Raw genomic sequence first — 17,752 nt, 5'->3', positions numbered from 1 at the left:
TCACACACACAACTCATGCTTCCACTCTCCTTCCCGACTACCAACTCTCTCTCACACACACAAAACTCTCGCTTTCGCACCCCAGACTCGTATTTATATTACAAACATTGATCGACTAGCCTCCAGATAGGTTTATACACCCGCACACTCGTGCTTCAACTATCACGTACATGTCTCTCTCGCGCTCCTTGTATCTATGTAGATTTTCCGTCCCTTTTTGAGACATGCCCTCTCGATCGTGCACACACACACTATCGCCTCATTTTAAGCTGATACCTCTCGCACACACACTCTTTATGTCTTTGTCACACATCACTCCATCCTCCTCCTCTCTCCCTCTCTCTCACACACACAACACACACACACACATGGGCTTTTTGCAACAACTAGCAAGATGCCCATGCATTGCACAGAACATCAAGATGCATTTGTAGAGTAGTTTATCTTGTGGAAGAAAAGGATGAACGAGGGAAGGCCTTATTTGCAAATGTGGAGAGGGGTGTGGGTATCTTTTTGCAAAATTGCCATAGTTTCCTTCCTATCCGTCAGATATAAATCGGACGGCCTATATTGCAGGATGGCAGGCACACCATCATCACCAACTCTGTTTTTATCTCCACTCTTATAAAAAGCATAGTCGGTCATGATGGTGTGCCTTCCATCCTGCAATATAGGCCGTCTGATCTATATCTAACGGATAGGAAGGAAACTATGGCAATTTACCCGCACTCCTCTCCACATTTGCAGACAAGGCCTTCCCTCATTCATACTTTTCTCCCACAAGATCTTGATGTTCCGTGCAATGCACGGGCATCTTGCTAGTAAGAGTAGAAATTAGAGATATACCACTTCTCGAATCTTGAAACTAACAACATTCCTCCCTTATCTCATCAAAACCGCCAAAGGAATATATTTTGAGTGAAACATAACATATTTTTAGTGATACACGTAATTCAAAACTAGACTCTTTTTTCTATCAAATTGGTGAATATGTATTAATCTACTTTGATCGTGTGGCAACACATTTGCACATTGCTAGTAGTTATTACTACTGTATAATGTTTTGGACACCAGACAAATGGTGGATTACATATACGAAGAGAAGAGGCACACGGATGCAGTCGGTCTCTCGCTGTCTCGCACACATGAGAGTTACGTAAAGGCACTGTTAACAAATAAACCCTAAAACCCTAGGTGCAGGATTGCTGCATGCGCAGGTACCAGGTATGTGGTGGAGCGCATCTTTGTAGGAATAGTCAGCTCGCGTGATAATTTGATCTCTAGGAGTTGATGATCGGGACCATAGGTGAATGACCTGGAGGCGGTGGCTCGCCAGTTGCCACAGATTGAGTAGCACATTTAAAATATCATTTTTAGTGGGGCAAGAGTTCTGATTTTCAATGGCGCATTATAAGTACTAAGTAGTTTTTAGAACGATTGGTATGGAGCGAAAATGGAATTCACAACTACTACCTCCATGGCGTAAGGTTGTATGGGTTTATGTTGCGAGATGTTGAACCTGGTAGTTCTAGGGCAAATACTATGGTTTAGATGCTGGTTTTCATTAATGAAAATCGGAAGGGGGAAACCCTTATTTGATAAAAAAAACTAGTACCTATGTTTTGGTTTACTAGTCCCCATCGTATTTTGGGTCAAAGTTTGCCCACGAATTTTACTTGTAAAATGTGAATGGAAAATGAGATTTTGTTATACGCAAACAAAAAAGGACTGGAGGGAGTGATTGCTCTGACATGGACGCGACCTCTCATAGCGCAGACATTGAACCAGCGCGCCGGTCAAGAGGGCCCCACTCATTGCAGGCCCAGCTGAACACGCCTCCTCGCCGCATGCAACCGGCTTCAGACTGCCCCGCCTGGCTCCATTGAATCCGCGCGTGTGCTTCAGACTACCCCGCCCGCCTCCCTAGTGTCAAAAACGTTCTTATATTATGGGACGGAGGGAGTAGTAATATGCATGCATCTTGTGGGCAACATTAAAGCACTCGTCTTCCATGTTAGAGCATCTCCAACAGAAGCGCAACGCGCGACGCTTTAAAAAGCGTTTACAGTGCCGGAATAGCCAGTTTTTGCGGGCTCGGAGTGCTGAGATCGAGAAGTAGAGATAGGGAGTAGAGACTAAAGAGTAGAGACATAGATAGTTCTCAGCATAGATATATCATAGATAGGTTAAAAAAATAGATAGTTCAACTACTCCTCGTCGTCTGACTCCTCGATGATGTCCTCCTCCTACATCTCAATGTAGGCGTGAAGATACCGATCGTCGTTAGATTCCAAGGGCGACGCTGCTCCTAGCCTCATGTTGAATTGAGCGTCTGCTTTTCACGTACGCTTGTCCTCGCGATAGGCGGCTCGCTCCGCCCTCCTGTTCTCCCTCTCTGCCCTCCTTTGCGCGTAGAACTCGCACTCGTTGATGATGTCCTGCAGGAAGCGTTGGCGCCATAGTGCCATGGCTTCCTTGTCCATCTTGGCGATGCTGAGACGGTGCTCCCGCCTCTAGTTGTCACAACGATCCTCGTCGGTGATAAGCCACGGCAGAGGCGCGAGCTCCTGCGCCCGCTGATACGTCTCCAACGTATCTATAATTTTTCATTGCTCCATGCTATTATATTATCTATTTTGGATGTTAATGGGCTTTATTTTACACTTTTATATCATTTTTGGGACTAACCTACTAACCGGAGGCCCAACCCCAATTGCTGTTTTTTTGCCTATTTTAGAGTTTCACCGAAAATGAATATCAAACGGAGTCCAAATGGAATGAAACCTTCGGGAACGTGATTTTCTCAACGAACGTGATCCATGAGACTTGGAGTGTGCGTCAAGAAACAAACGAGGCAGCCACAAGGCAGGGGGCACGCCTACCCCCTGGGCGCGCCCTCCACTCTCATGGGCCCCATGTTTCTCCACCGACGTACTTCTTCCTCCTATATATCCACGTACCCCCCAAACATCCAGGAGCACCACGAAAACCTAATTCCACCGCCGCAACCTTCTGTACCTGAGAGATCCCATCTTGGGGCCTTTTCCGGAGCTCCACCGGAGGGGGCATTGATCACAGAGGGCCTCTACATCAACTCCATGGCCTCTCCGGTGATGTGTGATTAGTTTATTTCAGACCTACGAGTCCATAGTGTTTGGGAACATAGAAATAATTCAAAAAATTTCCTATGTGTCGCCAAGATCAATCTAGGAGATACTAGCAACGAGAGAGAGAGAGAGAGAGTGCATATTCGTACCCTTGAAGATCGCTAAGCGGAAGCGTTACAAGAACACGGTTGGTGGAGTCATACACGCAGCGATTCATATCGTGGTCGATTCCGATCTAAGCGCCGAACAACAACGCCTCCGCGTTCAACACACGTACAGCCCGTGGACGTCTCCTCCTTCTTGATCCAGCAAGGGGAGAGGATAAGTTGAGGGAGAACTCCGACAGCACGACGACGTGGTGGTGATGGAGCTTGTGGTTCTCCGGCAGGGCTTCACCAAGCGCTACGGAGGAGGAGGAGGTGTAGGAGAGGGGGAGGGGCTGCGCCAAGGGAAGGGTGAGGCTGCCCTCTATCTCCCTCACTATATATAGGGGGAAGGGGGTTGGAGGAGGCGCCCTAGGGTTCCATAGGGGAGGGGCGGCGGCCATAGGGGAAACCCTAGATGGGTTTGGGCGCCCCCACCCCTAGGAAACTTGCCCCCAAGCTGGGAGGGGTGGTTGCCCTAGGGGAGGCGCCCCCACCTCTCCAAGTTACGTGAGATGGGGTGGGAGGGGCGCTCAGCCCCTTAGTGGGCTGATGTGCCCCCTCCCCTTGGCCCATAAGGCCCCCCAACGCTTGCCGGGGCCTCCGAAACCCCTTTTGGACACGCTGGTCGTCACCCGGTACCCCCGGAACAATTCCGGACTCCAATACCCTTCATCCAATATATAGATCTTCACCTCCGGACCATTCCAGAACTCCTCGTCACATCCAGGATCTCATCTGGGACTCCGAACAACCTTCGGTAACCACATACTATTTCCCATAACAACTCTAGCGTCACCGAACCTTAAGTGTGTAGACCCTACGGGTTCGGGAACCATGCAGACATGACCGAGACATCTCTCCGGCCAATAATAAATAGCGGGATATGGATACCCATATTGGCTCCCACATGTTCCATGATGATCTCATCGGATGAACCACGATGTCAGGGATTCAATCAATCCCGTATACAATTCCCTTTGTCTATCGGTATGTTACTTGCCCGAGATTCGATCGTCGGTATCCCCATACCTCGTTCAATCTCATTACCGGCAAGTCTCTTTACTCGTTCCGTAACGCATGATCCCGTGACCAACTCCTTAGTCTCATTGAGCTCATTATGATGATGCATTACCGAGTGGGCCCAGAGATACCTCTCCGTCATACGGAGTGACAAATCCTAGTCTCGATTCGTGCCAACCCAACACACACTTTCGGAGATACATGTAATGCACCTTTATAGCCACCCAGTTACGTTGTGACGTGTGGTACACCCAAAGCATTCCTATGGTATCCGGGAGTTGCACAATCTCATGGTCTAAGGAAATGATACTTGACATTAGAAAAGCTTTAGCAAACGAACTACACGATCTTGTGCTACGCTTAAGATTGGGTCTTTTCCATCACATCATTCTTCTAATGATGTGATCCCGTGATCAATGACATCCAATGTCCATGGTGAGGAAACCATGACCATCTATTGATCAACGAGCTAGTCAACTAGAGGCTTACTAGGGACATATTACGATCTATGTATTCACACATGTATTACAGTTTCTGGTTAATATAATTATAGCATGAACAATAGACAATTAACATGAACAAGGAAATATAATAATAACCATTTTATTATTGCCTCTAGGGCATATTTCCAACAGTCTCCCACTTGCACTAGAGTCAATAATCTAGTTCACATTGTTATGTAATTAACACTCATAGTTCACATCGCCATGCGACTAACACCCGAAGAGCTTACTAGAGTAAAATAATCTAGTTCACATCGCCATGTGATTAACACCCAAGAGTTTACTAGAGTCAATAATCTAGTTCACATCACCATGTGATTAACACTCAATGAGTTCTAGGGTTTGATCATGTTATGCTTATGAGAGAAGTGTCAGTCAACAGGTCTGCAACATTCAGATCCCTGTGTTCTTCGCAAATCTCGATTTCATATTGTAGATGTTGCTACTATGCTCCACTTTGAGCTATTCCAAAAGGTTGCTCCACTATACGTATCCGGTTTGCTACTCAGAGTCATCCGGATAGGTGTTAAAGCTTGCATCGATGTAACCCTTTACGCCGAACTCTTTATCACCTCCATAACCGAGAAACATTTCCTTATTCCTAAGGACAATTTTGACCGCTGTCCAATGATCCACTCCTAGATCACTCTTGTACCCCCTTGCCAGACACGTGGCAAGGCACATCGCGGTACACAGCATGGCATATCGTATAGAGCCTATGGCTAAGGCATAGGGGACGACTTTCGTCCTTTCTCTTTCTTCTGCCTTGGTCGAGCTTCAAGTCTTAACTTCACACCTCACAACTCAGGCAAGAACACCTTCTTTGAAGGATCCATCTTGAACTCCTTCAAGATCATGTCAAGGTATGTGCTCTGTGAAAGTCTTATCAGGCGTCTTGATCTATCTCTATAGATCTTGATACCCAACATGTAAGTAGTTTTACACAGGTCTTCCTTTGAAAAACTCCATTCAAACAACCCTCTATGCTTTCTAGAAATTCTACATCATTTCCAATCAACAATATGTCATCCATATATACCTATCAGAAATATTGTAGTGCTCCCACTAACTTTCTTGCAAATACAAGTTTATTGTAAACTTTGTATAAACCCAAATGCTTTGATCGCCTCATCAAAGCATATGTTCCAACTCCGAGATGCTTGCTCCAGTCCATAGAAGGATCGCTGGAGTTTGCATAACTTTTAACATCCTTAGGATTGACAAAAACCTTTTGGTTGTATCGCATACAACCTGTCCTCATGGAAACTGTCAAGGAAACTTTGTTTTGACATCCATCTGCCTGATTTCGTAAATGAAAATGCAGCAACTGCTAACATAGTTCTAACAGACTTTAGCATCGCTATGATTGAGAGAGTCTCATCATAGTCAACTCCTTGAACTTGTCGGAAACTTCTTTAAGACAATTCGAGCTTCACAAATGGTGACATTAATTACCATTAGCATATGTCTTCTTCTTAAAGATCCATTTATTCTCAATGGCTTGCCGTTCATCAGGCAAGTCCACCAAAGTCCATACTTTGTTCTCATACATGGATCCTATCTCGGATTTCATGGCTTCTAGCCATTTGTTGGAAGCCGGGCCCACCATCGCTTCTTCATTGCTCATAGGTTCATCGTTGTCCAACAACATGACCTTTAAGATAGGGTTACCACTGAGAAGTTGTACACACCCTTGTCGACCTACGAGGTTCGATAGTAATTTGATCTGAAGCTTCATGATCATCATCATTAGCTTTCTCTTCAACTAACGTAGTTTCCACAGAAACATCTTTCTATGCTGCGCTACTCTCTAGTTGAAGTGAAGGTTCAACAACCTCATCAAGTTCTATCTTCCTCCCACTCAATTCTTTCGAGAGAAACTCTTTCTCGAGAAAGGACCCGTTCTTAGCGACAAACACTTTGCCCTCAGATCTAAGATAGAAGGTATACCCAATCGTCTTGTTTGGGTATTCTACGAAGATACAATTTTCCGCTTTGGGTTCGAGCTTTTCTGACCGAAGTCTATTGACATAAGCACCCTAGCCCCAAACCATAAGAAACAACAACTTTGGTTTCTTGCCAAACCATAGTTCATACGGTATCGTCTCCACGGACATAGATGGTGCCCTATTTAAAGTGAATGTAATTGTCTTTAATGCATAACCCCGAAAAATAGCGGTAGATTGGTAAGAGACATCATACACCATATCCAATAAGGTTCGATTACGACGTTCGGACACACAATCATGCTATGGTGTTCCAGGCAGCGTCAACTGTGAAACGATTTCACCTTGTCTTTACTGATTGCCAAACTCATAACTTAGATACTTTCCCTTTGATTAGATCGAAGGAACTTGATCTTCTTGTTATGATGATTCTCAACTTAACTCTGAAATTGGTTGAACTTTTCAAACATTTCAGACTTATGCTTCATTAAGTAAATGTACCCGTATCTATTCAATTCACAGGTGAAGGTGAGAAAATAACGATATCCACCGCGCGCGTCAACACTCATCGGACCGCACACATCAGCATGTATGATTTCCAACATGTCACTTTCCCGTTCCATTGTTCCAAAGAATGGGGTTCTAGTCATCTTGCCAAAGAGGCATGGTCCGCATGTGTCAAGTGATTCAAAATCAAGTGACTTCAAAATTCCATTAGCATGGAGGTTCTTTCATGCGCTTTACACCAATATGACCTAAACGGCAGTGCCACATGAAAGTGGTACTATCATTATCAACTCTACATCTTTTGGCATCAATGTTATGAACATGTGTATAACTACAACCGGATTCAATAAACCATTCATATTGGGTGCATGACCATAGAAGGTATTATTCATGTAATCAGAATAACCATTATTCTTTGACTTAAATGAATAACCGTATTGCAATAAACATGATCTAATCATGTTCATACTCAACGTAGACACCAATGCAAACAACATTTATCTAGGTTCAACACTAATCCCGAAGGTAGAGGGAGCGTGCGATGGTGATCACATCAACCTTGGAAACACTTCCAACACACATCGTCACCTTGCCCTTAGCTAGTATCCGTTAATTCTGTAGCTTTTGTTTCGAGTTACCAATATTAGCAACTGAACCGGTATCTAATACCCAGGTGCTACTAGGAGTACTAGTAAGGTACACATCAATAACACACATATATCAAATATACTTTTGTTGAAGTTGACATCCTTCTTATCTACCAAGTATTTGAGGCAGTTCCGCTACCAGTGGTCGTTCCCTTAATTGAAGCACTTTGTTTGGGGTTTGGGTTCTTGGGTTTCTTCACTGGAGCGGCAACTGGCTTGCCATTCAAGAAGTTTCCCTTCGTGCCCTTAGCCTTCTTTGAAACCAGTGCTCTTGTTAGCCATCCACACTTGATGCTCCTTCTTGATTTCTACCTTTACGGCCTTAAGCACGATGAACAGCTCCGGGATTATCTACCCTTGCATGTTATAGTTCATCACGAAACTCTAGTAGCTTGGTGATAGCGACTGGAGGACTTTTGTCAATCACTCTCTTATCTGGAAGATTAACTCCCACTTGATTCAAGTGATTGAAGTACCCAGACATTCTGAGCACATGCTCACTGGCTGAGCTATTCTCATCCATCTTGTAGGCAAAGGTCTTATCAGAAGTCTCAACCTCTCAACACGGGCATGAGCCTGAAATACCAATTTCGGCTCTTCGAACATCTCATATGTTCTATGGCGTTCAAAACGCTTTTGGAGCACCGACTCTTAGCCGTAAAGCATGGCGCACTAAACTATCAGGTAGTCATCAAAACGTGTCTACAAGATGTTCACAACATCCACAGACGATGCTAGAGGGGTTGGCACACTGAGCGGTGCATCAAGGACAGAAGCCTTCTGTGTAGCGGTGAGGACAATCCTCAGACTACGGCCCTAGTCCGCACAATTGCTTACAATATCTTTCAACTTAGTCTTTGTCTAGGAACGTATTAAAACAAAGAGCTAAAGTGTGAGCTATTAATCCACGACATAATTTGCAAAGACAATTTAGACTATGTTCATGATAATTAAGTTCATCTAATCAAATTATTCAATGAACTCCCACTCAGATAGACATCCCTCTAGTCATCTAAGTGATACTTAATCCGAATCGACTAGGCCATGTCCGATCATCACGCGAGACGGACTAGTCATCAACGGTGAACATCTCCATGTTGATCGTATCTACTATAAGACTCATGTTCGACCTTTCAGTGTCTCATGTTCCGAGGCCATGTCCGTACATGCTAGGCTCGTCAAGTCAACCTAAGTGTTTTCATGTGTAAATCTGGCTTACACCCGTTGTATTCGAATGTTAGAATCTATCACACCCGATCATCACGTGGTGCTTCGAAACAACGAGCCTTCGCAACGGTGCACAGTTAGGGGGAACACTTTCTTGAAATTTTAGTGAGGGATCATCTTATTTATGCTACTGTCGTTCTAAGCAAATAAGATGTAAACATGACAAACATCACATGCAAATCATAAAGTGACATGATATGGCCAATATCATCTTGCGCCTTTGATCTCCATCTTCGAGGCGCGGCATGAACACCATCGTCACCGACATGACACCATGATCTCCATCATCGTGTCTTCATGAAGTTGCCTCGCCAACTATTAATTCTACTACTATGGCTAACGGTTAGCAATAAAGTAAAGTAATTACATGGCATTTTCATTGACACGCAGGTCATAAATAAATTAAGATAACTCCTATGGCTCCTGCCGGTTGTCATACTCATCGACATGCAAGTCGTGATTCCTATTACAAGAACATGATTAGTCTCATATATCACATCCTTTTGGCCATATCACATCACATAGCATACCCTGCAAAAACAAGTTAGACTTCCTCCAACTGTTGTTGCATGTTTTACGTGGCTGCTATGGGTGTCTAGCAAAAACGTTTCTTACCTACGCAAAACCACAACGGTGATATGCCAATTGCTATTTACCCTTCATAAGGACCCTTTTCATCGAATCCGATCCGACTAAAGTGGGAGAGACAGACACCCTCCATCCACCTTATGCATCAAGTGCATGTCAGTCGGTGGAATCAGTCTCACGTAAGCGTACGTGTAAGGTCGGTCTGGGCCGCTTCATCCCACAATGCCGGCGGATCAAGATAAGACTAGTAACGGCAAGGAAATTGAAAAAATCATCGCCCACAACTGCATTGTGTTCTACTCGTGCATAGAATCTACGCATAGACCTAGCTCATGATGCCACTATTGGGGAACGTAGCAATAATTCAAAAAAAAAATCCTATGTGTCGCCAAGATCAATCTAGGAGATACTAGCAACGAGAGAGAGGGAGTGCATCTTCATACCCTTGAAGATCGCTAAGCGGAAGTGCTACAAGAATGCGGTTGGTGGAGTCGTACACGCAACGATTCAGATCGTGGTCGATTCCGATCTAAGCGTCGAACAACGGCGCCTCCACGTTCAACACACGTACAGCCCGGGGACGTCTCCTCCTTCTTGATCCAACAAGGGGAGAGGAGAAGTTGAGGGAGAACTCTAACAGCACGACGGCATGGTGGTGATGGAGCTCGTGGTTCTCCGGCAGGGCTTCGCCAAGCGCTACGGAGGAGGAGGAGGTGTAGGAGAGGGGGAGGGGCTGCGCCAAGGGAAGGGTGAGGCTTCCCTCTCTCCCCCTCACTATATATAGGGGAAGGGGGTTGGAGGAGGTGCCCTAGGGTTCCCTAGGGGATGGGCGGCGGCCATAGGGGAAACCCTAGATGGGTTTGGGCGCCCCCACCCCTAGGAAACTTGCCCCCCAAGCTGGGAGGGGTGGTTGCCCTAGGGGAGGCGCCCCACCTCTCCAAGTTACGTGAGATGGGGTGGGAGGGGCGCTCAGCCCTTAGTGGGCTGATGTGCCCCCTCCCCTTAGCCCATAAGGCCCCCCAACGCTTGCCGGGGCCTCCGAAACCCCTTTCGGTCACGCTGGTCGTCACCCGGTACCCCCGGAACAATTCCAGACTCCAATACCCTTCGTCCAATATATCGATCTTCACCTCCGGACCATTCCGGAACTCCTAGTCATGTCCAGGATCTCATCCGGGACTCAGAACAACCTTCGGTAACCACATACTATTTCCCATAACAACTCAAGCGTCACCGAACCTTAAGTGTGTAGACCCTACAGGTTCAGGAACCATGCAGACATGACCTAGACATCTCTCCGGCCAATAACCAATAGCGGGATCTGGATACCCATATTGTCTCCCACATGTTCCATGATGATCTCATCAGATGAACCATGATGTCGGGGATTCAATCAATCCCGTATACAATTCCCTTTTTCTATCGGTATGTTACTTGCCAGAGATTCGATCATCGGTATCCCCATACCTCGTTCAATCTCGTTACTGGCAAGTCTATTTACTCGCTCCGTAACGCATGATCCTGTGACCAACTCCTTAGTCTCATTGAGCTCATTATGATGATGCATTACCGAGTGGGCCCAGAGATACCTCTCCATCATACGGAGTGACAAATCCTAGTCTCGATTCGTGCCAACCCAACAGACACTTTCGGAGATACATGTAATGCACCTTTATAGCCACCCAGTTACATTGTGACGTTTGGTACACCCAAAGCATTCCTACGGTATTCGGGAGTTGCACAATCTCATGTCTAAGGAAATGATACTTGACATTAGAAAAGCTTTAGCAAACGAACTACACGATCTTGTGCTACACTTAAGATTGGGTCTTGTCCATCACATCATTCTCCTAATGATGTGATCCCGTTATCAATGACATCCAATGTCCATGGTGAGGAAACCATGACCTTCTATTGATCAACGAGCTAGTCAACTAGAGGCTTACTAGGGACATATTACGATCTATGTATTCACACATGTATTACAGTTTCCGGTTAATATAATTCTAGCATGAACAATAGACAATTATCATGAACAAGGAAATATAATAATAACCATTTTATTATTGACTCTAGGGCATATTTCCAACACATAGTTATTAGCTAGATGGCTTCTTCTCTCTCTTTGGATCTCAATACAAAGTTCTCCTTGATCTTCTTGGAGATCTATTCGATGTAATCTTCTTTTGCAGTGTGTTTGTCGAGATCCGATGAATTGTGGGTTTATGATCCAGATTATCTATGAACAATATTTGATTATCCTCTGAATTCTTGTATGTATGATTGGTTTATCTTTGCAAGTCTCTTCAAATTATCAGTTTGGTTTGGCCTACTAGATTGATCTTTCTTGCAATGGGAGAAGTGCTTAGCTTTGGGTTCAATCTTGCGGTGCTCGATCCCAGTGACAGAAAGGGAACCGACACGTATTGTATTGTTGCCATCGAGGATAAAAAGATGGGGTTTATATCATATTGCATGAGGTTATCCCTCTACATCATGTCATCTTACTTAAATCATTACTCTGCTCTTATGAACTTAATACTCTAGATGCATGCTGGATAGCGGTCGATGTGTGGAGTAATAGTAGTAGATGCAGAATCGTTTCGGTCTACTTGTCACGGACGTGATGCCTATATACATGATCATACCTAGATATTCTCATAACTATGCTCAATTCTATCTATTGCTCGACAGTAATTCGTTTACCCACCGTAATACTTATGCTCTTGAGAGAAGCCAGTAGTGAAACCTATGGCCACCGGGTCTATCTTCCATCATATTAATCTTCCAACACTTAGTTATTTCTATTTGCGTTTATTTTACTTTGCATCTTTATTTCTCTTTATCATAAAAATACCAAAAAAATTATGTTATCATATCTATCGGATCTCACTCTCGTAAGTGACCGTGGAGGGATTGACAACCCCTTTATCGCGTTGGTTGCGAGGTTCTTATTTGTTTGTGTAGGTGCGTGGGACTCGAGCATGATCTCCTATTGGATTGATACCTTGGTTCTCCGAAACTGAGGGAAATACTTACGCTACTTTGCTGCATCACCCTTTCCTCTTCAAGGGAAAACCAACGCAGTGCTCAAGAGGTAGCACCCGCTCCCGCGTAGGCACATTGGGGAAGTTCAATGTTCTATGAGGCCACCGGAGGTGCCACGTTGCCGCGTCGTACACGCGGGAGGCGTCGTTGGCGGTGTCAAAATTGCTGAGGCCAAGGCGCATCCCGCGGAACCGGATCTCGGCGGAGAAGCCGCCAGAGGGGCGCGTGCGGACGCCGCGGTATCCCCAAGTTTCCCGGCGACACGGTGGCATGGTGGCGCGGCGGCGGCGAGGCGAGAAAGAGCGGGGAGAGAGCGGTGGCGAGGCGCAGAGCAGGGAGAGAGCGGTGGCGAGGCACAAAGCGGGGAGAGAGTGGTGGCAAGGCATAGAGCGGTGGGAGGGCATTGGATTTTATAAAGCATGCCGGACGCCGTGCGCCAAAACTAGCGCGCGCCCGGCCACTTTTTCCACGTCCCACGCACGCCTGGATTGGCGGGGGGTCGTTCCCACTTCTCCGGGTTTCAGGTGAAGGACTTAGCATTGAAAGCGGACTTAATGTTTGTCTCTGTATCTTCTGCTGACAAGGACGCAGAGAAGACATTTGACAGTTTCAAAAGAATGCATATGATTTGGAGAGATAGAATTTGAGATAGAAAGCATAGAGAGGTTAGGGTCCGATCACATTCACTTAGTTCAAAAGATTCAACAAGAAGACATAGCTATAAGTGAATGCTGTAGAGGACAGAACACTAGTGTATATATATAATCAACATAGTGAAGATAATCATGAAGACATGTTGAGATTGAAGCCAAATCAAATGTGAAGACATAGCAAATGTAACGCCATGAGTGAAACACTTCAAACAGAACATTTGGTGGTGGCGTTACCCACCGTATAGGAAGTATTAGACCTAGACACGACGCACAATTATCATGGCGCTCTAAAGTCAAATTCCACATTAATGTATTCACACTTAGAATGTATGTCTTCATTGATTGAAGATATACTTTACTTCGTGTGTTGCACATCTAAGTCATCGATATGCATAAGTGTTAGGATGTGTGCCTGATCACAGGACATTTGAGGATTCCAAGATATTTAGCTCACACCGTAACTTGCAAAATCTCTTCTCATCCAAGGGCTTGGTGAAGATATCTGCCAATTGCTCTTCAGTGTTGACGTGTATGATATCAATATCTTCCTTCACAACATGATCTCTGAGAAAGTGATGAAGAATTTCAATGTGCTTTGTCTTCGAGTGCTGAACTGGGTTGTTGGAAATCTTGATGGCGCTTTCATTATCGCAGTAGAGTGGCACTTGCTTCAAATGAATGCCATAGTCCTTGAGTGTTTGCTTCATCCACAGAAGCTGAGCGCAGCAAGATCCAGCAGCAATGTATTCAGATTCAACAGTGGAGAGAGATACACAATTCTACTTCTTTAAAGACCAACATACAATGATCATCCCGGAAAATGACATGTGCCTGATGTAGACTTGCGATCCACCTTGTCACCAGCATAATCAGCATCCGAGAAGCCAACCAGATCAAACTCTGAGCCCTTTGGATACCATAATCCTAGAGTTGGGGTGTGAGCCAAATATCAAAGAATTCGCTTCACAGCTAAGTGATGCGACTCCTTTGGTGCCGCTTGGAATCGAGCACACATGCAAAAACTAAGCATAATATCTGGCCTAGATGCACATAGATAAAGTAAGGAACCAATCATGGAGCGATATACCTTTTGATCGAACTCTTTGCCATTGTCGTCAGGACCCAGATGATGTTTGGCTGGCATTGGCGTCGTGAAGCCTTTGCAGTCTTGCATACCGAACTTCTCCAGGCAATCTTTGAGATACTTCTCTTGAGATATGAAGATGTCGTTGCGTTGCTCTCGTATTTGAAGACCGAGGAAGAACTTTAGCTCTCCCATCATGGACATCTGATATTGCTCTTGCATCATATATCCAAACTCTTCACTGTACTTCTGATTGGTGCAGCCGAAGATAATGTCATCCACATATATTTGGCACACAAACAGTTCACCATCATATGTCTTCATGAAGAGAGTGGGGTCGAGGGAACCAGGTATGAAGCCTTTGCTCTTCAGGAAGTATTTGAGTGTGTCATACCAAGCCCGAGGGGCTTGTTTGAGGCCATACAGTGCCTTGTTGAGCTTGTATACCATGTCAGGATGTTTTGGATCTTCAAAGCCAGGCGATTGTGCAACATACACTTCTTCTTCAATCTTGCCATTGAGAAAAGAGCTCTTCACATCCATTTGATATAGAATTATGTTATGATGATTTGCATAGGCCAGCAGTATGCGTATGGCTTCAAGTCGAGCCACGGGAGCAAATGTTTCATCGAAGTCAATCCCTTCCACTTGAGTATATCCTTGAGCAACGAGATGAGCTTTGTTTCTGACAACTTGACCATGCTCATCTTGCTTGTTGCGGTATATCCATTTGGTGCCTATTATATTGTGCTTCCGAGGGTCAGGACGCTTAACTAGTTCCCATACATTATTCAGCTCAAACTGTTGAAGCTCTTCTTGCATAGTTTGAAACCATTCAGGTTCCATGAAGGCTTGTTCAACTTTCTTGGGTTCTGTTATTGAGACGAATGCAAAGTGCCCACAGAAATTTGCTAGCTGAGTTGCCCTTGAACGAGTGAGCGGACCGGGTGCATTGATGCTATCAATTATTCTCTCAATCTGCACTTCATTGGCAACACGAGGATGTACAGGGCGAAGATTTTGCTCTTGCTGATCATTGTCATTGTTAGAAGGATTGTCTTCAGGCTGAGCATTGTCTTCAGGTTGATCAGGTGCGGATATGATAAGTTCCTCTTTAGGTTGAGCTTCAGAGGGTATGATTTCTCCAGTTCCCATTAGTTTGATTGATTCACTGGATGGAACTTCATCTAGCACATTTGGCAGGTGCTCTCTTTGTGAACCATTAGTCTCATCGAACCGCACATCCACTGTTTCAACCACTTTATAATGAAAGAGATTGAAGACTCTGTAGGAGTGCGAATCCTTTCCATATCCAAGCATAAAACCCTCATGTGCTTTTGGTGCAAATTTTGAAGTGTGATGTGGATCCTTGATCCAGTACCTGGCGCCAAATACTCAGAAGTAACTAACATTTGGCTTCTTGCCAGTAAGGAGCTCATAAGTTGTCTTGTTCAGAAGCTTGTGAAGATAAACACGATTGATTGTATGGCATGCAGTATCAATGGCTTCAGGCCAGAATTTTCTTGGAGTCTTGTATTCATCAAGCATTGTTCGGGCCATCTCAATGAGTGTTTTGTTCTTGCGTTCGACGACGCCATTCTGCTGTGGCGTGTACGGGGCTGAGAATTCATGTGTGATGCCCAAAGTATCAAGATATGTATCAAGGCCAGTGTTCTTGAATTCAATGCCATTGTCACTTCTGATGTGCTTTATCTTGGCGCCATAGTTGTTCATTGCTCGATTGGCGAAGCGTCTGAAGACATCCTGCACTTTAGTCTTGTAGAGGATTATGTGCACCCAAGTATATCTAGAATAGTCATCAATAATGACAAAGCCATAGAGACAAGCAGTAGTAGTAAGAGTTGAGTAATGAGTGGGACCGAAAAGATCCATGTGGAGCAGTTCGAAGGGTTGAGTAGTTGTCATGATTGTCTTCGAGGGATGTTTGGCCCTCGTCATCTTTCCTGCTTCACAGGCACCGCATAAGTGATATTTCTTGAACTTGACGCCCTCGATGCCTATGACATGCTTCTTCTTTGCAAGGGTGTGGAGGTTCCTCATGCCAGCATGCCCTAGCCTCCGACGCTAGAGCCAGCATTCTGAAGCTTTTGCCAGAAGACATACGACAAGCTGTGGTCCTGCTGAGAAATCTACCACGTACAAATCATCTTTCCGATACCCTTCAAACACTAGAGACTTGTCCAATTCCATTAGAACAAGGCAACGATATTTTCCAAACATTACGATCATGTTAAAATCGCAAAGCATTGAGACAGACATTAATTTGAAGCCAAGGGATTCAACAAGCATGACTTTATCCATGTGTTGATCCTTTGAGATTGCAACTCTACCTAGACCAAATACCTTACTTTTACTAGTGTCAGCAAATGTGATGTGACTCTTGTCGGATGTACATAAGGTTGAGTCCATAAGAAGGCTTCTTTTGCCAGTCATGTGATTGGTACACTGACACGACCGGTTCTCCGGACATAAATTTCCAGAAAAGACCGTCGTGCTCATCAGCCCCAGGATTACTGTTAGCTAATGAGGCTCCAACTTGATACAGAAATTCCAAGCAGAATACAACATATGTAGTACAAGACCATTCTGGCCTGTGAGTACAACAAATGGTTTCTAGTGGTTGATGGCGGAAGCGGTTTGTGAAACATCAGTGTCTATGGGACTCCATTTCCCACGGGAACAGCTGACCAGGTTAACTCCTATCTTCGCGAGGCTGCTATCTCCTTTGCTTAGGTTCCGGGGCTGTCATCGCGTCGCTCCTCTCCGAGCAAGAAAATCTGGCCAAGACAATAGCCAGGGACAAGCCAGTGAGTACTTTGAATGTACTCGCAAACATTATGAACACATGTATAATATAACAATGATGTGCTAAAAATATTTGATGCTCATGACGTCAGTCACAAAAGATAAATGAAACTCTGATGCGTGCAAGCAAGTTATTTATAAAAATGCAATAACATGGTAGTATTAAAATTTATGAAACAAATAACAAGCAATGCCACAGTCGGGCGTCTTAGCGACACCACATAAAGGGCTTTAAAAGAAATGCCACAGTCGGGCGTCTGAGCGACACCACATAAAGGGCTTTAAAAGAAATGCCACAGTCGGGCGTCTGAGCGACACCACATAAAGGGCTTTAAAAGAAATGCCACAGTCGGGCGTCTGAGCGACACCACATAAAGGGCTTTAAAAGAAATGCCACAGTCGGGCGTCTGAGCGACACCACATAAAGGGCTTTAAAAGAAATGCCACAGT

This window comes from Triticum aestivum, chromosome 3A, assembly GCF_018294505.1.
Source record: "Triticum aestivum cultivar Chinese Spring chromosome 3A, IWGSC CS RefSeq v2.1, whole genome shotgun sequence".
Lineage (NCBI taxonomy): Eukaryota > Viridiplantae > Streptophyta > Magnoliopsida > Poales > Poaceae > Triticum > Triticum aestivum.
The sequence above is the reverse complement of the archived record's forward strand: the minus strand, read 5'-3'. Positions refer to the sequence as shown.